Below are 20552 nucleotides of genomic sequence, written 5' to 3'. Positions count from 1 at the left end.
AAATTATTAGACTTTACTAAGACAAAATACTGTAGTATATAGGAATAATCTTATTCAAACACATCTCATTTGGCATGCTTGCAACAAAAATGCCTTTCTGTATGACTTTAAAGACCTTATTTCGAGACAGTGTGTGCTGAGTACATTACAAAAAGTCATTTCATTTTACATTTCTCCAGTTAGACAACAAAGGTAAAAATCTATATACATTTTTAAAAAAACCTAGCATGATGACCATGTCTGATCATGGTTTTTAACTGCTTCCTTGGGACAATACTCACAATTCCAGTCATTTCAGAAAGAAAACTCCTGGGAAACCTTCCCAAAGGCTCTTTTGTGAAGTGAAATTTGAAGACAATTGTCCTTGTGGAGTAACCTTGACTTTAGAGAGAAAGGGAGACAACATTCTTCCCGAACTTTGATTGCTTGCTTGTTTGTAGTTAAGTTGGTTCAGCTGATCATTTGGATTTTTTTTTTATTATTTTCTATTTTGCCCATTTTAGTAAAAGTTGCCATAAATTTGGTTTTGTGAGAGCACTGGTTGTCTGAACACAGGTATGAAGCCAACAATAAAAATCAATCAAAAGGACAGTCCACATAAGTAGGTATATGTCTTAGGAAACTTCCACTCTCTACAAGCACGACAAGTTTAGAAATTGCAGCATGACCAAACTCCTTGAAAGTTAAACTGTTTAAGTGTAGTGCTTCCCAAGTCTGTGGAAGTTAACGTTAGGCAGAGAAATGCAGCAAACAAAATGCTGCTCAAGGGAACTGGTTTAACAGTGCTAGAGTTCCTGGGAAAAGAGGGAAGAATCATAAAGGGCTAAAGCTAGTTGGTTATTTTTAGGAGACATACTTAGAGGTGGCAATTACAATGGATCTTTCTCTTGTTCATTATTTAGGCTATCATTAGGTTCTTGATCTCCTCAGGATGACTATCAATCCATATGCCTCAATTGCCATCGCAGACTACATTGTTGTATTCATGTTCCTTTTTAACACTTTAAAAATTAACTGACTCTTTTATCTGGGTACATTTGGTACATGTGTCTATATCTTGTACAAACTGGTCGTCCTGTTGAGTGATGCGTACTCCCACTGACGTCCTCTGTGATAAGATGAAATGAGTCACACTAGGTGTTTGTAAAGGTTAACAAGTAATATAATCAGAACTGGAGATAAATCACAATGCCCTTCTATGTGGCAGATGCTACAGAACAAATTGCTAAGAAATGCCTAAAAGTAGGTAAATAAGTAGGTAGAATCAGCAGCTCTAAAATAACTTCAAAGGTGCACTTTCAGAAAGCTTAGCGTTATCTCTGCACAAAATGGTGACACTGTGAATGACCACTGAATATTACTTGGTTGTTAAGAATCTGGATACACCATAGAAAGAACACTTTTTTAGTGTCTTGTCACTGTGTGCTGCCAGTGTTAAAAGCTGTTCACATCCTGATTTTGCAGCTTTTACATCATGCCAGATCTGTGCCCTCTCTAGAGGATTTGCTAGCCAAGACAAAACAGCATACTGGTTCTACTCTAGCTCCGTGCCCCTCTGCTACAAGAGTCAAAGAAACAGTCAAAATACACTGTTTCTTTCTTTCTTTCCTTCTTTATCTCTTTCTTTCTTTCTTTATACATCGAAGGAGCCAAGGAAATCATTGATCATTCCATGAAGGATTTGATAACTCAGTATGTGGTATCTGTCCTCTGAAACACCACTGAAGAAAGGCTTTGGTACAATCTGGAGAGGTACTATCATGTTTAGTTAGGCCAATTTTCAGAAGTCATACAAAAGTGATGCTCTTGTTGCAGTCGCTACAAATGACTGCACAGAATCAAACTGAAGACATTATCAAGCCAAATTCTAGTTCTTACCATTTCACTCCATCAAATAAACATTTTCCTCGGGTTTCTACAAGTATGTTACCCAGTCTCCTTTCTACAAGAAATCATATAGTTCTGCCACTAGAGTACAAGTCGTTACATTCTTGTGTTGGCTCTATTGAGTAATGAAGTACTAGCTCTTAACTCTCCTCCATCCTTTCCTGACATGGGAGTAAAAGATATATAGTCAAGGCTCTGGATTCTCTATGCTGATGTAATGGCCCATAGAAAATTATTGCAAACCACTAGGCATCTGTTCTCCAAGGCAAGGTCATCAGTAAATTCTGAGTGGAAGGAGGAATATTTACTCCATATTCCCATATGCTAATTCTAATATATTTAATACCTTGTGTTTCCTATTAGCTGGGTCTAGACAGGTTCCTGTGCAGTCTATGAAAGGATTATATCACTCTATGGATGTTTGTATCACTGACACTGTCTAAAATTGTTCTCCAGAGGCACCCAGTTTCTCTACTGACTGGACAGGAGGTCCATCTGTTTAGCTAAGGTGCTATGAATCAGGCTTCCAAGTCAGCAATCCATTCATTAGACATTGTAGTACTTACTTCAGGTGAAAATTTTACATTTCAAAATGCTAACTACTTATACTGAATATAAAAGCTTTTACCTGGACAGTTATAGTATTTTTTATTGCAATAAAACATTCTAGCTCAACCAATCATTAGAAATCTGTACATGAACTACACTGAATCATCTGATAAATATATTTTTGGGAATTGTTGAAGCCACAAATGGGCACCAGTGTTTCAGTAAACCAGAGTTTCAGTAAATCAGGATAAAAGGCTGCAATTTTGATAGTCATCTTTAGGACAGTTTTGTCACTAAGTACTGTTGGTGCTTGGTGTTTCAAGCTGTTTCTGTTCAGTCTGTCTTTATAGCTTTAACCAACTTATGTTGAACAGCTTATATTGTGCTTTAGTTCCTCACCAATAGCCTGTAAATAAGATGATATTTCTTTAATACAACACAGGTGAATTTGTATAAAATAAATATAAAAGCAACAAGAATAATATTTCTAGATAAAAATACTGTATTTTTCTAAATGTTTATTACATAATATTACGAAATACAACTGAGCTAAAATTGTAATAATACAGTTTCATGTAACTGTTGTGTTGCTCTATATACAGCAGAGTTCTTATAGAACACAAATATTTTTTTCAGAAATGTATTTGTGTTTCATTTTTTTAGTATTCAGAATAGATATTTAAGAAATTTTATCCTGAAAATGCAACTGAGTCATCCATGGCAAGTATAAATTAAATAAATAATTGTTTGATCATTCTTAAGAAAACAAACATAACTGGGTTACTGCCCCATTGTAAAATGATGGTGTGATAAAGTATTTATAATCTCTGCTAAATCACTGGCATAGTCCCTTCTCCTTCCATGGAATTGTCCAATCTCTTCCATTTTCAAGCACTTTCTTGCTATAAAATGCCACCTTGTGCTATTCCTCCAAAGCTCTGATTCTGAGAAGGATGAATTGTTCTACTGAACTAGAATCAGCCAAACAATGGAACTTTGCTCCAGTACATTAAAAATGTCATCTTTTGGCATATTATTTCTTGAGATACAGATTGCTGGAACCTTGCAGAATATGTTAGAAAAGCATCTTCAAAGGCCTGTCCCAGTTATACTCTTCCTCATAGACAAGGTCCTTGAATAGATGGATCTTTATCTTTTTTAAATTAAACCTTTCAAACTTGCCTTATTTCAAGAAAACTTGGTCTTGCACATTTGTTTGACATTTTCAGAAGTACCTAAGCCTTACTTTCAAAACTGACTTAGATATATTATTCCTTAGTGACATGCAGGTATCTAGGTGTTTCAATATTTTTGAGAAAACAAGAATCTTAAAAAATTGTTGCAAGTGCTCTCCATGGGCAGAAATGTACCAAGTGGAGAAAAATGAGCAAAGGGAAGGAAATTTTCTAGAGCCTACTAACCTACTGCTTCTCTAAAAAAGCAATAGACAGTAAAAGAGGTTCCTTTTCTTGTTTTTTATATATGAGGGGGGAAAAAGCAAACTTAGATAGTTATATAGGTAGAGTTTAAATGAATCTCTAAAGTTGAGCTCTGTCACTGAAAATACAGTCTTTTTTTTTTTTTTTAAATCACCTCATTATTATATCTCATTTGTTATGGCAATCAACAAATGCCAGCCAGGTAAATTTGTTAACTGCTAACTTAAGGCAAAACAAGAATTAAAGCTCTTTACCAAGAGCTGTATTCTAGAGCCAGGTGTGAACTTGCTCTCACACTATGTCTAACAGTGCTTCACGGTATACCAGAAAAGACACTGTCTTGGCCACTGTCATGCCCTATTTAAAGTAAAAGGTGATGATGCTCAGGTTTACACTTCTTCTTCAGCTGGTGAAATCAGTGTTGCCACATATGGGTCACAGTGTCTGCTAGAGATAAGCACCTGAGGAAAACAGCAATCTCAGCCAGGAAGGGCCTAAGTGCTACTTACAATGAGAGATCCACTTTTCAGGGAAGCTTCATAGATCTTGAGAGTACTTCCTTTTCATCTCAACTGTCCTTCCTTCCCACCATTCTCTATCACATCACATTTAATCCCTTACCCCTTCTTAACACCCATTTATAAAAACAATGTTAGGTCACAGAATACAATTAATACTGCCTTGGTCCCTAAAATCAAGATTGCAATAGAGATTCTTCAACAGTTAGAAAGGATGATGAACTCTTCTAAGAACAGAAGTTAACAAACAAAAAGCTTGCATCAGGTCATGAAACTGTATCCAAAGCTATCATCAAGGGCAGTCAGAAAATCAGGTTTCTTCAGCATTGCAGGTGTCTGCCCCTTCAGAGCAGAACAGGACACAGCATCACAGAGCAATTTAGACCTTCTGGGTCTAATTAAAAGGTTCAACACAAAAAGTCATCAAGGAGAACAAATAAAGAAATAAAAAATCTACATTATTTCAGAAACCTGACTTCACTTGCTGTCAGGGTGAGGAGGGAGAACCTCACATTTTCCTGTCTGGGAACAAGATGAGTCTCAATATACAAAAACTACACTTTCACCTTCATTGCTGAAGAGACAGCACTATTAAAGGCATTAGAAGGCTGTTAGCAGTACAGTCAGTGAGGAAAAGTGATGAAGGCAAAAAACCGATCAAAGTATTGTGACAGGGTGATTTTGGACTTTTGTAAACACAGACTTGGGCTTGCCTATTTGAGGACACAGTTGATTCCATGAAATTAAAAAACAAAACAAACAAAAAAAAAGAAACAGACACCTTGAACACCAAGTCTGGAGGAATAGGGCTAAAATAAATGATGTATCCTTTAAAAAACACTGTCTCTCATTCTTGTCCCCATCATAGCTGCTTTGAGTAGGTCGTCTTAGGTTATCTCTTTACTTACCTTATGTTATCTCTTTACTCCTTTTGACCCAGGATATTTTTGGTGTTATGTACTATGTCATGCTTCAGCTTCCGCCCTGGGACTACCAGTCACAGACCTTGCTCCATTACCTGCAGATAAATGAATAGGACAAAACCCATAACAGATCATTCCGTAAATTAAATATTCACCTGACTGACTGTAATCTCTGAAACAAAATTAATAGTGAATTTGTTTTTTCTTTTTCTTTCTGGAGCATCTAGGAGTCCTGTTCAAGAACAAAGTCCCAGGGTTCAGACATAAAAATATTTTTAATCTAAATAACCTAAATCTATAATTTTCACAAAACAGTAAAAAAAAAAAGGAAATATATGGACATGTAAAATAGTTTCAGTGGTCTAACTCCATCATCACCAGGTCATCACCTTTTGTCCTATTGCAATTTTGGTCAGGGATTTCCCTGTACCTGTACTTTCAGACACAACTCTCAACAAATATCAGTACCGCTATTGCTAATTTTGACACTATCATCTGCTCCTCTCTCTGTTTTCTTTTTCTTCAGTCCCTTAATATATGTCTACAGGAAATGGGGCAACAGAATTTCTCACTGCTGTGCCTTCATGGGTCAGGTTCTGAGCAGACCTAAATGCTAAATTTAATGTAATTTTTAATTTACAGCAGTTACCTATAAAGAATAGTATCTATTTATGTAACTGTATTTTAATTTGTGTCAACTTTTTGACTTAAGCATGTATTTAAAAAAAATATTCAGTTTTTATATGAGCTTTTAGCGGGGCAATCTTTCTCTTTACTTAAACCTAACAAATCTGTGTTTAATGCATAAGACTATTATTTCAACGCACCTATAATAAAGCTGCCTGTAATAATAATAAAAAAAAATTAAAATAAAATCCTACAAGAAATCATTGTCTTTCCTTTACCTGGTGTACCTTGTGGCAAGGCAAATACTCACATTACACTGATTTGTATGAGCATTCATAAACAAAACACAGTAACTTTCAAAAATGGTTATCAGGCTTTGGCCTTCCTTTTATGTAAGACAGTGACCATACTTCCATAACATTTAACTACTTTCCATTTAAAAGCCTTTCTAAAAAGTATATTCTCTGCTTTGAATAATGGTGTACAAAAGCAATCTACCTCAGCAGTTTAACATTCTAAGTGAAACAATCAATTTGAATGACAATCTGTTATTCATCCATAAAATGTATTAACTAATGAAAAATAGACATTTCTCCACAATATTACAGTCACATTTCAGTAAGAGACTTAAAACAACTGGGACCTCACAACCTCTAGATACAATTAAATATGTGTATGGCTAAATCAGCAATAAGTGAAGTGTTTGAAGTCTATCATCAGGGTTGAGTGAAATAGCTACATAACTAGAAGCTATGAATAAAATGAAAAAAGACAAAGACTTAATCACTAGTCAATTCCGTTGTGGATAGAGAGAAGAGAATCTAGTTATTTGACAGCTTTTATTTAAGGCCAGAATTAAGAAATATACATTTTATAGTAACATTCTTTCAATAGATCAGGGAACCTATTCCTTCATATAGATATATACGTCACAAAGCAGAATTCATAAAACATGGCCCACGATAATGAAAATGGAAAAGCAAATACTGTGTGTAAAGGCAGAGTCAGAGTCAATTTACTGTTCCAGGAAACAATTTTACTATATTTTGATTCAGAACTGGATAAACAATTTCCGTCCCCATTGCACTAGGGAGTCTTCATGGTTATTTTGCAAGTTACAAAATCCCTACATTAGGACCTTGAGAAGGTTGTGGTAAAAATAAAAATATCCAGATATAATTTATATTAAAAAAAGCTTTCAGCCTCATGATGTTTTAAAGCCACTATTGCAACAAACTTTAATTAGAGTTTTGTTTAATATCCTGAGATAAGTCAAGCATTGAAGGAAGAAAGAAATAGCATGAACCTGTATAAAATAGCATGTCACACTCATTAAAGAAGCAGCACAGTAAGACAGCATACCTGTAAAAGCATTTGTGTGCACAGCAGCCCAGACAAATATTATTGCCATTGCTAATTACAGGCCACAGGGCTTGTGCTAACTGTGCCTCCTGTTAACTCTGAAGGGACCTAGTCCGGCTTGTTAGGTTTGTTATCAACTTGTTGGGCGTACTGAGCATGGCACCATGTGTCTCTTGTTACCACACACAAGTTTAAGGGTGGGATAACAGCAAAGGCCTTGAAAATATGAGCACTGGTTGAGGAAAGAAGTCACAGAACAACTAACAATGCACTGATTGGCTATTACTCATTGTAGAAAAAAATGCACCTGTGAAAAGACTGCTTTTGCTTTATCAAAAGGAGCAGCAGCCAAGCAACAGGGTGAGGCATCTGCTGCATCCTGGAAAATAATTTTTCCCCAGGTTCAGGCAGTGTGTATCTCAGGGTGGAGGCCAAGGGCTGGGAGTTGCCTTGAAACTCAACTGCCTTATAAAAGGACAAGATCCTGAACTTGGGGATGGGTAAGAGTAAAGAGATGTTTACTTCAGTTCTGGGTTTTCCTGTTGAAGAGCTCTTGGGTCTGATCACCTGCACTGTGGTGACGGAGGACATGAAGGACTGTTGCCATCACTGCTAATTACACAGGTCAGCCCTGTGGTGTTGGGTACTCACAGCTAATGTTGGGTGTGATTGCTAAGTAGTGATGGCTTTGAGTATGTAATGATAATGGTTGGTAATGAGAACTAACCATTTGCATTAAATGTGTTGTTAATGAGCACCAGTCTAGAAAAGCTCTGTTTTACTGTTACAGGCATGATTTATCAGTTTTTTAAACATGACTATTACAGTGATATCCAATTCCCTAACTCTAAATGTTATGTGTGTAGTACATGTATGTGTGTACATACATGCACACACGTTCAGATGCAACAAATGTTTCATCCCTAAAAGTAAGATGCATTGACAGGGAAATGAAGGAAAGCTGATCCATGTCATGTTCCTACATGGCAAAGAGTAAGTGAGCTCTAAGAAAAACTCTTATTTGTTATATGTGAAAGAACAATTCTTGTAATTCTCATGGATGTCTAAGAAAAACTTTGATTTCAGTAACACTTGGATCAGTTATGAAATCAGTTGTGCAACTCTTCTATAGAACAAGACTGTCATCATTTAAAGTATTTCTAACAATCTTTTGTGAGAAGCCAGGAGCTTGTTAATATCTGAACGGTACTGTGCATATGAACTGTATCTATCATGAGGCTTTAAACTGAAAGAGGGTAGATTTAGATTAGATATAAGGAAAAAATTCTTCACTGTGAGGATGGAGGCACTGGAACATGTTGCCCACGGAATTTATGGATGCCCCATCCCGGGAAGTGTTCAAGGCCGGGTTGGATGGGGCTTTGAGCAACCTGGTCTAGTGGAAGGTGTCTCTGCCCATGGCACGAAATTGGAACTAAATGATCTTTAAGGTCCCTTCCAACCCAAACTGTTCTATGCTTCTATGGTTCTATGAGGGAACAGAATCATTACTGGGCAGACTTCAACTACCATAAATCTGTGCATCTTCACTGATTTCAGAGCAGGTATGCCAGTTTACCATGTTTATGAGTAGGACGTAATGATTATAGGACTAATCCTAGACCAAGAAGTTGGCAAACAGTTTGAGGGGAAAAAAAAATATGCTGTTAACATGAAAGATCTGACAGAATTAAAATGCATATCTTTTGGACTACGCTTTCTAGTGCATTTTGTACGAGGTTTTATGATAGTCCTTTATAATTAAACATCAGCCTTTAAAAAGTCAATACATAAGAAGTAGTCCTGCACCATAGTCCCTCCTGATTCTCCTAATATTATCCTGAAACAGTTTATACTGAAGACCTTCAGATCAGAAATGAGTTTATGTTTGTAAGCAAAGAATTTAGCACAGTCACAAAATATAAAAATAATGTATAGCATATAAATGATAGCAGACTTAAGACCTCTTCCCCTTATTTAGCTTTTTATCCACATCAAAATTATTTGACTAATTCTATCTTCTGTAGTTTAATATTTTCCCATAGTTAACCACTTCAAGTACTTTATTGAAAGATAAGTTAGATCTTCCACTTCTCTCATATCTAGGGAATCAGTTACTCTAGTAAACAAAGATACCAAGTTATCTTGGTATTACCTATCTTTTTTTAAAAAAGTCATGTTGTTGATTTTCCATTCATTTCTATTTTTCACAACTAATTTCTTTATAATTTATTCCAAGGGTTTCTATTCTATTGAAATCAAGCAATAGGCTTGTATTTCTCTGGGTTATGTTTTTCTTTCTGTTAATTATAGTACAATATTTATTATTTTACAGACATAGTTACATTTCCAATTTGATAAATCAGCTACTCTTATCAAAATTTAAAAGTGTGCCAGTTTTTTCATTATTCTGCAATGACAATCAGTAACTGTCTTGATCTGAGCACATTAAAATCTGAGTTCTGTTTCCTCCTCAGATGTGGTAATTTCCATTTCTATTCTGTCATTGCCATTAGCCATCCTATCTCTGCTCCTGGATATACTTTGCTTTTACTGAAAGTGATGCAAAGTATTAATAACTTTGATTATTAATAACTTGAATAATTTTAATCTCCTTCCAGACTTCTCTGGGTCTTAAGCCCATGTCTTCCCTTTTTATATCCATGTCTAAAAGAACTTCAACACTAAACAGGGACCAATGACATCTCTAAAGAGTAACTCACCCCAGCTTAGATCATCAGTGACATGCCCCTTGGAGGAGCCTAACTTTCTCTGTTAATTATTGGGATAACCTGATGGTTGCTTAATTTAACTGTTAGCTGACATAAATTTGCCTAAAAGGGTTGACAGTTGAATAAACAAATAAGACCATGGAGAAGAACTGTTTACTTATAAATTTCCAGTTCTTGTTACTAGTATTTCAGTCCTAGATGTCATGGGCACAGTCCAGTTACTATTGGATTCAGTGACAAATTCTTTTTGTGAACTTCACTAGCTAGTAAATTGGGATGGAAAATAGGCGTAAATTTCACAGTATTTCAACTAGATTGCTATGCATTCAGGAAGCTAAATGACAGAAAAAAATCATTTAGAGTGTGATATGATTCATCACTCGAAGGAACAATTCCCTGCTGAATTTCACATGGCACTACATAGGTACTTAGAAGATTGAATCATACATTTTGAACAAAGAATATTCATTTCTCTATTGTCATTCATGTATCATACAATAGTTTAGTTGCTGACAAAAAAGAAAAGGTGTTTGGGGAATAATATAGGAACAGTAAATGGATTTGCAGTTATTAGCCATATAAATTGTATTTCTAGTGTTGACATCACTAAATGTTGGCAGTGAAAGTGGTACTAATGTGTCTACTATAAGCAACTCTTTCTTAAATATTCAAAGAAGATTTTTCTTTTCACAGAGATTATTGATCATAATATACAATGGCGGAAGTATTTGAGTAGAAGTTGAGATTGCTTATGCTATGGTTTGATTTGGTATATGAAACTGAATCAGGAGGCAGGTTCAGACTAAGGGAAAGTATCTAGTATGGAAATTATTAGAGCTTTTCTTCTAACATTTTCACCAAAAATTGCAGAAGGCAAATGAGATGTGTTGTTCTGGTCAGCACATTGTGATTCTGACAAATGGAGGTCTCATAAGATTTGTTTTCTTGAAAAACTACTACCACTGTAGGCCAAAATTTTGTTATTAGTTATTCAGAGCTTGTCTAAATTAATTTCATTCTATTCTGAAAGAGACAGTTTCATCTTCTCAATCTCATATTACAACCACCACTAACCTGCGTTTTCCAGTGTGACCACTGAATCCTTATCATCTGATCATTATGATCTACCAGACAGATACATTATGGGTTCATTAACGCGTATTTGTATACATTCCACTCAGAGCAGTGCTCAAAGAAACAGTGATCACAATTAAAGGAGCTTGACCCATCAGCTTCTTAGCTGCTTAAGTAGCACTTGCACAAGCCTTAGTTTTCAGCTCAACTAATTACAGTAGAGAAGTAGGAAACAAGATCAATGGAAGAAGACACAAAATAGGTCAGCTGCACTAAACCAACCAATTCCTATGTTCCTTCTTATCTGCCCAGCTGGAAAGTGTTCAGTTTAAAGAATTTCCCAGCTGGTGGGGAAAGAAGCCCCCTTTTAAGTGTGATGTCTATTAGATCCATGTCATACTACACTTAGAGGTACAATGCATTTATCCTACCTACCCTTAAGGAAAAATGGAGTGACACTGGAATAAAGAAATGCAATTAGGATATTTTTAATATATACCTGCTGCTATTTTCAGCACATTTACACATATAGATAAAATCTGTCCTGTTCATTAATGGTCTTTTCTTTTTTTTTTTTTTTTTCTTTTTCCTTATTGTTTTCAACTTTCTTGCAAACTGTATGTTCACTGATAGATTTCCCCATGGGTTTATGCAAAATGTTTGATTGGAACATCTGGATCTAAGGTAACTACTTTTGGAAAACAGCAATTAGGTACGTTGACAGGGGGAACAGAAGGCCCAATATGTAAACCGGACCCACTTCTTAGGGAAATCTGCTGCCTCCCTGGGGCCCAGGCTAAAGATGTGAAGAGAAATCTCCCTACCCTGGTACAGCCCTCGGATTACCAATCCATTATTGATTTTTCAGGTAGGCAGCGATGAAGTTGCAACGAGAAGTCCGAGGGCAGTCAAGAGAGACTTCAGGGCCTTGGGACAACTGGTTAAGGGATCAAGAGCACAAGTAGTATTCTCCTTTATTATTCCAGTTGCAGGGAATGATGAGGGAAGACACAGGAAGAGCCAGCAGATCAATACTTGGCTCTGAGCCTCTTGTCACTGCCAGGATTTTGGGCTTTTTGATCATGGGTCAGTTTACACAACACGAGGCCTGCTGGTGACAGACAGGGTACACCTGTCTCAAAGGGGGAAAAGGATCTTTGCACAGGAGTTAGAAGGCCTTACTGAAAGAGCTTTAAACTAGATTTGAAGGGGGAAAGGGATAAACCCAGGCTTGCTAGGCATAAGCCTGGGGTTGGCACATCAATATTTGAGGGATGGTGTGCTAGTGAGCTCCTTCAGTCCGCTGTCTCAGTGGAGGCAGGGGATGGAGATCCACACGGCAGCAAAGATGCAAGGGCTATGGATATGTTAGAAACCATAGAAGTGCCTGAGAATGGTCACATAGGAATTAGGGCTTCTCCCCCCAAAAAGGTGGCGGTATCAATAGCCCAACTGAAGTGCATCTACACCAATGCACACAGCATGGGCGACAAACAGGAGGAGCTGCAAGCCATTGTGCAGTAGGAAAACTATGACATAGTTGCCATCGCAGAAACATGGTGGGGTGACTTGCACAACTGGAGTGCTGCAATGGATGGCTATAAACTCTTCAGAAGGGACAAGCAAGGAAGGAGGGCTAGCCCTGTATGTTAGGGAATGGTTTGATTGTCTAGATCTTAATGATGATGATGATAAGGTTGAGTGTTTATGGGTAAGAATCAGGGGGAAGGCCAACAAGGCAGATATCCTGGTGGGAGTCTGTTATAGACCACCTAACCAGGATGAAGAGGCAGATGAAATATTCTATAGGCAGCTAGGAAAAGTCTCACGATTGCTAGCCCTTGCTCTTATGTGGGACTTCAATTTACCAGACATCTGCTGGAAATACAACACAGCAGAAAAGAAACAGTCTAGGAGGTTCTTGGAGTGTGTGGAAGATAACTTCCTGACACAGCTGTTGAGTGAGCCAACTAAGGAAGGTGCCCCGCTGGACCTGTTGTTTGCAAACAGAGAAGGCCTGGTGGGTGATGTGATGGCTGGAGGCCATCTTGGGCATAATGATCATGAAATGATAGAGTTTTTGATTCCTGGATATCCTGGTTTCAGCTGGGATAGAGTTAATTTTCTTCTTAAGAGCTGGTATAGTGCTGTGTTTTGGATTTAGGATGAGAATAATGTTGATAACACACTGATGTTTTGGTTCTTGCTGAGTAGAGTTTACACTAGTCAAGGACTTTTCAGCTTCCCATGCTCTGCCAGGTGCATAAGAAGCTGGGAGGGAGCATAGCCAGGACAGCTGACCCAGACTGGCCAAAGGGCTATTCCATACCATATGACATCATGCTCAATACATAAGCTGGGGGAAGAAGGAAGGGGGGGACATTCGGAGTGATGGCGTTTGTCTTCCCAAGTAACTGTTACACGTGATGGAGCCCTGCTTTCCTGAGGATAGCTGAACACCTGCCCGCCGATGGGAAGTAGTGAATGAAGTCCTTGCTTTGCTTTGTCTGTGTGCATGGCTTTTGCTTTACCTATTATACTGTCTTTATCTCAACCCATGAGTTTTCTCACTTTTATTCTTTTGATTGTCTCTCCCGTCCCACCAGGGGGGAGTGAGCGAGCGGCTGTGTGGTGCTTACTTGCCAGCTGGGGTTAAACCATGACACTGGAAAAATAAGGTTGGGGGGGGTGTCAACAGAACCGCTACCTTGGACTTCCAGAGAGTAGACGTTGGCCTGTTTAGGAGCCTAGTTGACAGAGTCCTTTGGGAGGAAGTCCTGAAGGTCAAAGGAGTCCAAGAAGGCTGGACATTCTTCAAGGAGGAAATCTTAAAGGCGCAGGGGCAGGCTATCCCCATGTGCCGAAAGATGAGCCGGCAGGGGTAAAGACCGGCCTGGCTGAACAGGGAGCTTTGGCTGGAACTCCAGAATAAAAGGAGAGTTTATGACCTTTGGAAGAAGGGGCAGGCAACTCAGGAGGACTACAAGGATGTTGTGAGGTTATGCAGGGAGAAGATTAGAAGGGCCAAAGCCCAACTAGAACCTAATCTGGCTACTGCCATAAAAGACAATAAAAATGTTTCTACAAATACATTAGCAACAAAAGGAGGTCTAAGGAGAATCTCCATTCTTTATTGGATGTGGGGGGAAACATAGTGGCAGAGGATGAGGAAAAGGCTGAGGTACTTAATGCCTTCTTTGCCTCAGTCTTTAATAGTCAGAAAAGTTGTTCTCAGGGTACCCAGCCCCCTGAGCTGGAAGACAGGGACGGGGAGCAGAATGAAGCCCTCATAATCTGAGGGGAAATGGTCAGTGACCTGCTACACCACCTAGACATACACAAGCCTATGGGGCCAGACGGGATCCACCCAAGGGTACTGAGGGAGCTGGCAGAACTGCTCACCAAGCCACTTTCAATCCTTTACCAGCAGTCCTGGCCAACTGGAGAGGTCCCAGTTGGCTGGAGGTTAGCAAATGTGACATCCATCTACAAGAAGGGCTCGGAGGATCCAGGGAACCACAGGCCTGTCAGCCTGACCTCAGTGCCAGGGAAGGTTATGGAGCAGATCATCCTGAGTGCCATCATGTGGCATGTAGAGGACAACCAGAGGACACACCTAGTCAGCATGGGTTTATGAAAGGCAGGTCCTGTGTGACTAACCTGTTCTCCTTCTATGACAAAGTGACCCACTTAGTGGGTGAGGGAAAGGCTGTGAATGTTGTCTACCTAGACTTTAGTAAAGCCTTTGACTTCGTTTCCCACAGCATTCTCCTGGAGAAACTGGCTATTCATGGCTTGGACAGACATACTCTTCTCTGGGTAAAAAACTGGCTGAATGGCCGGTCCCAAAGAGCTGTGGTGAATGGAGTTAAATCCAGTTGGTGGCTCATCACAAGTAGTGTTCCCCAGGGCTCAGTATTGTTTATTATCTTACTTATCTTACGTTAATATCTTATCTTACTGTTTAATATCCTTATCAGTGATCTGGATGAGGGGATCGAGTGCACCCTCAGTAAGTTTGCAGAAGACACCAAGTTGAGCAGGAGTGTTGATCTGCTGGAGGGTAGAAAGGCTCTACAGAGGGACCTGGACAGGATGGATCAATGGTCTGAGGCCAGTTTTATGAGGTTCAACAAGGCTGAGTGCCAGGTCCTGTACTTCGGTCACAACAACCCCATGCAACGCTACAGGCTTGGGGAAGAGTGGCTGGAGAGCTGCCTGGAAGAAAAGGACCTAGGGGTGTTGGTTGACAGCTGGTTGAATATGATCCAGCAATGTGCCCAGGTGGCCAAGAAGGCCAATAGCATCCTGGCTTGTATCGGAACTAGTGTGGCCAGCAGCACTAGGGGAGCAATTGTCCCCCTGCACTCGGCACCAGTGAGGCTGCAGCTCAAATATTGTGTTCAGTTTTGGGCCCCTCACTACAAGAAGGACATTGGGGTTCTGGAGTGTGTCCAAAGAATGGCAATGAGGCTGGTGAAGGGTCTGGAGAACAAGTCTTATGAGGAGTGGCTGAGGGAGCTGGGGTTGTTTAGCCTGGAGAAAAGGAGGCTGAGGGGAGACCTTATTGCTCTCTACAACTACCTGAAAGGAGGTTGTAGTGAGGTGGGTATCAGTCTCTTCTGCCAAGTAACAAGCGATAGGACAAGAGGAAATGGCCTCAAGTTGTACCAGGGGAAGTTTAGATTGGATATTAGGAACAATTTTTTCACTGAAAGTGTAGTCGGGCACCGGAACAGGCTGCCCAGGGAAGTGGTTGAGTCCCCATCCCTGGAGATATTTAAAAGATGGGTAGATGCAGCGCTTAGGGACGTGGTTTAGTGGTGGACTTGGCAGTGCTGGGTTAACGGCTGGACTTGATGATCTTAAAGCTCTTTTCCAACCTATACAATTCTATGGTTCTAACTTATGAGAATTTAAGCAATGAGAATTGAAAATCACAGTTAGATAGAAATTTGCAGTTGGGCACATAACTCAGTAGGAGATCATCCTAGAGTTAATGCTAAAAAGTGAACATGGGGCATCAAAATGCTGACTATAGCAATTAGATCTTAAAATCCATCTGATTTTATTATCAGCACTTATCTAGCAGCCTCTCAAGAAGTTATCTTGCTTGTGCTGGTGTAAAAAACATTCTGTTGTAGTCATAATTATACAAACTGTAAGTGTAATTAAACTAGATTAAGAATAGCAAATCAAACAGAAAACATGAACAAAACCCTATAATATTATAGGACCATGTGTCACAAAGAACATATGGTGCATATGCAAACAGTCACTGCAACAAACAACCTATAGCTAAACCTATACACCTATAAATGTTTATAAATATCGAAATAGCAGTATAAATAAGAATATTCTTACAAAATTCCTAAGTAAACATATCTTCTCGACTAAAAATGCAAGAATAAAATAATTTTGCTTTGGCTTCAGAGGAGTCAGAGCTTCATCTAAGAGCAAATAAATTAGTTATATTTTTATTAATAATAATTGTCCTTACATATTTCACACTTACTTTTACTACAGCAGACAGACTCTTATTATTTTTCTTGACTTCACGTGCTTACTGAGAGAGAGAAAAAGGAACGAAAGGAAAAACGTAATCCCATAATCTGGGAAGTAAAACCAAGATTATGATTATGTTAAAGTTGGACTGAATTGCTCACTTTACTGTCTGGTAAGTACTAGAAAGCATTCATAGCTTACTGACAGGTCTGTGCTAAACAGAAAGGTATCTCTTGTCCCATGCAGCGTATTTCAATGACTTATTTATTGTAGAGAATGTTCGTCCTTATATGGTTTATTCAGATACCACAATAATGAGGGTTAAAAAAATTCATATTTCTATTTAGAGTACATAGAAGCTCTGCTGGAATCAGGCACTTTTCATGTTGTAACACTAGCATTGCACCAGTCTTCAGAGATGAACAAAATGAAATCTTTTTTATATATAAATATGCTGTTGGACATAATTTAAAACACACATGCACATACATACACACATATACATTGGCACATTTTGCTAGCCACGAGTGACTCTTGGACTCTTGCAAGTAAATTCGGGTGAATCCATGTTATACAACTAATTGAGGTAATCAAGGTACTTGGCATCATAAAATTGTGTCTATTGCTTCCAGAAATGATCTTCTGATTTCATTAGCTTTTAGAATTAGTACTCATATTTGACTTTAAATAGACTACAAGCTCTGTACCTTGCATATAAATGTTCGGTCTGTCTGTTTAATCATTCAGTTTCAGTATTTTGCATGATGCCATATGTTCCTGTGACTAAACGATCTGCAGTTGTTATTCAGCTGGCTTTTATTTTTGAGATCTCTGGGATTTAAAATTTCTCTACCAGGAGTGCCATTCTCTCCATACCCTGATCTGCCTCTCAGCTTTATAATCAACAATCCATTTTTGTAGTCCCTAAATGAGAACATGGATGGTGTCATTTCTCCACATGATGATGTTAATTACTGTCACACCATCACACTCATTTGTTCATAACAAAACCTGCAGGGATATATCTGATTTACTTCTTCCTCTTCTGTATACCTATGCCAAAGCCAAGCGTCTTTATTTCTTGATGATCTCATCTTGGTGTAAATATATTTACAGTATTTCAAATAGAGCTATTCAAATTTGGAGGGCACTTTTTGTTCTCATAAAACTTAATTCTATTTAGCTTTTTTGCCTTGTAAATCAAAATTATATGATCACTTTAAAAAGTTATGGGGGTCACTCCTCTGTAGACAAATTACAATCAAATATTAATTATTACAGAAATACAGTTTCCATCACTTTAAAAATAATAAAAAACTCACTAACAATAATTATATACAACAACAATTGAGATGGCGCAGTTTTTCTTCATGCAATGCTTGAAATGAGAAATAATTGAACTAAATTGGACACCACTGTCTTACTGCTGTTAGAGGTATCATTACTAATTCAAGGCATCCATAGGTTAATGACAGATTATAGTGGCTTTCACCTACTCCGGTCTTGATTCAGGTAGGAAATCAACCTGGCCATCAGAATTAGAGAGAGAGGCAGCAGGGGAAGAGATGTGTAAAGAAGCAGCCAGCCTTGCACTATTTTAGTTTGCGTTCCAGGAGCAAAATGAACTATACCTAAACCATATTTTATGCTATAGCCAATTTAAGGCGGCAACTGTAGCCGATTGTCACTATCACAGCAACTAATAATACCCACACTTCTTAAAATAAAATGTCTTAGAATCACAGAATCATAAAATTGTTACGGTTGGAAAAGACCCTTAAGATCGAGTCCAACCTTTAATAATCTTCATCTTAGTGATGAAGATTATTGAAAACACTTCCAAAAATATTTCCCCCAAAAAACAAGCTTTTTATGATTTACAGTTTTATGCAGATAAAATCAAAGACACGTTTATGGGCCTTAAAAGGAAACAGTTGTCTCATGTTCAAAGGTAGTTTACTCACCAAAGGCAAAATTTACACATTTTCTTTTATGATGGAAATCAAGAACACATTACACTGGCAGTTTCTAAGGCTCATTAGACCAACTAATCTGATGCCTTTCTAAATTAAGTTAGCACTGATTATTTCTTAATATCTTTTTTTTAAGTTCTTTAAATAACTTTTTTTGGCTTTCATTGTCCTCTGAAATTAACTCCTGGTTTCTGGCAGTACTTAATTCAGCAACAATGTTTTCTGAAGTGTATCTATCTTTAGTCCTTGTGTCAGATTTAACAGCTTCACTTATTGTTTTATTTAACTTCTATGCTTAGCTACTTTGCTGTTTATAGTTTCATCTGCTTCCATCTGCTCTAAATAAAGTTCCAGTAATTCTGGCCCCTTGCCTTTTCTGTCAAGTTTTAAGTGAAAGACAGTCTACAGGGCAGCAGCCCCAGAGTTGGAAGGCTAAGTGAAAATCCTTGCTCCCTCACAGACCCATGCTATGTTGAATAAAACAAAACCAGTCCATTAAGGACTTAGGATCCTCAAGCTTTGTGATATCTGGTGAGGAGCTGGGGAAGGGACAAAAAGAAGTTTAAAAGAAATCCTAGGAGAACAGGAAATTTTCTTCTACCTATGATCACAAACCAATTCATTAATTTTGGATACCTTAACCTTTCTAATTTGCTGATTATCTATAACTCCAGTTGATGTCAGTTATAGTAACAGGTGTTCCTCTCCTTGATACATCACATACTAAAAGTTTTGACCTGACTGCTAGAACTAGCTTCTGAAAACTTGAATTTAATTTTTCTGAAAATTCAAATTAAAAAGAATTAAGGAGACCTTAATTATTGATTTCTCTAAGAATATAAACAAAATATTCTTGTCTTGAGCTGGTCTATGGAAGGGAATTTTATATTGCTTATATGGTTTATTTACTGGAATGTGGTCTGATGAAAGCAGGTAAGTGTTCATTTAATTAAAACATTGTTTTATTTAATCAAGAATGGGAATCTCTAATATCTTGAGATGAAGGGGAGAGAGAGGAAATAGGAAATGTCTGCTTTCAGCTGTGAAACTTTTTTTATTGAATGTTTGTACTAGCTACTTCTCATTCTCTCATACATCCCGCTGAGGGGAAGTGAGCAAGCGGCTGTGTGGTGCTTCGCTGCCTACCAAGGTTAACTCACAACAATATTAGCAAAAAAAGTCCACAGACTGAACAGATCAATTCTGCAGAGTAAATACCTAAAAACAGACAATTAAAAAAAAAACAAAAACAACAAACAAACTCTTACGTCTTCTTGGTGAAATACTGTTCTGTAGCAGGACAGACAGAATAATAATATATTTGTCATATTAATCATTAAGTGGCACAGGATCAGGCAGAATTAATACTAACTTTGAAATACTGCTTTTGTTTAGTTGCAAGCTCCCAAATTTCCACTCATCCAGTAGAGATCTGTTGCAAGCCAGAATTAGTGTTATATTAGAAAGCTGGATGAGTCATTACAGTAATAGCATGAAAAGCTGAACTATGCCTTGAAAGCATTACATAGCCTCTTTAAGGAGCTTGTTTAAACAGTTAAAAAAGATAACAATATGCCAGTAGAAAACTCATCTAGCATTGCCTAATATAGGAACAGCTTCCATTGGGGAAAGCTGGCAAAAGGAACTGGATGTGAGACCCTGTGATTTGAGTGAGCACCAGAAAATTCTGTTCTCTTCCTGCTTCTGAAATTCCATTGTACATGGAAAAAGCACTCCACATCTGGACCTTCTGTTCTGATCTCAAAATCGTGTGTATAACCTAGCCATGCTGCATATCAGGCCATGTTAGACTAAATCAGATCTTCATCACCACTGACATACCCTGCTTTCTTTTGAAATAATCCTAAGAAAGGAAGAGAGGGGCGTTTGTTGACTCTAGTAGGCCCCCAAGGGTGGACAATAAAAGCATCACAGTTGTCGAGCACACCACAAACCACATCCG

General features: G+C 38.1%; 1 long non-coding RNA gene across 1 annotated transcript in view; it reads right to left on the bottom strand.

Annotated features, from left to right (window-relative positions):
- Positions 1–5309: 5309 nt before the first annotated feature.
- The window catches only part of LOC148053437 (uncharacterized), a 133115-nt gene continuing 117872 nt past the window's right edge, over positions 5310–20552 (bottom strand). The window contains exon 3 of the long non-coding RNA XR_015708544.1: positions 5310–5411. This is a non-coding gene — a long non-coding RNA (uncharacterized LOC148053437). The remainder of the gene's footprint in view (positions 5412–20552) is intronic.

This window comes from Nipponia nippon, unplaced genomic scaffold (genome assembly GCF_047370975.1).
Source record: "Nipponia nippon isolate SJK-2023a ecotype South Korea unplaced genomic scaffold, ASM4737097v1 scaffold_4, whole genome shotgun sequence".
Lineage (NCBI taxonomy): Eukaryota > Metazoa > Chordata > Aves > Pelecaniformes > Threskiornithidae > Nipponia > Nipponia nippon.
The sequence above is the reverse complement of the archived record's forward strand: the minus strand, read 5'-3'. Positions and strand labels throughout refer to the sequence as shown.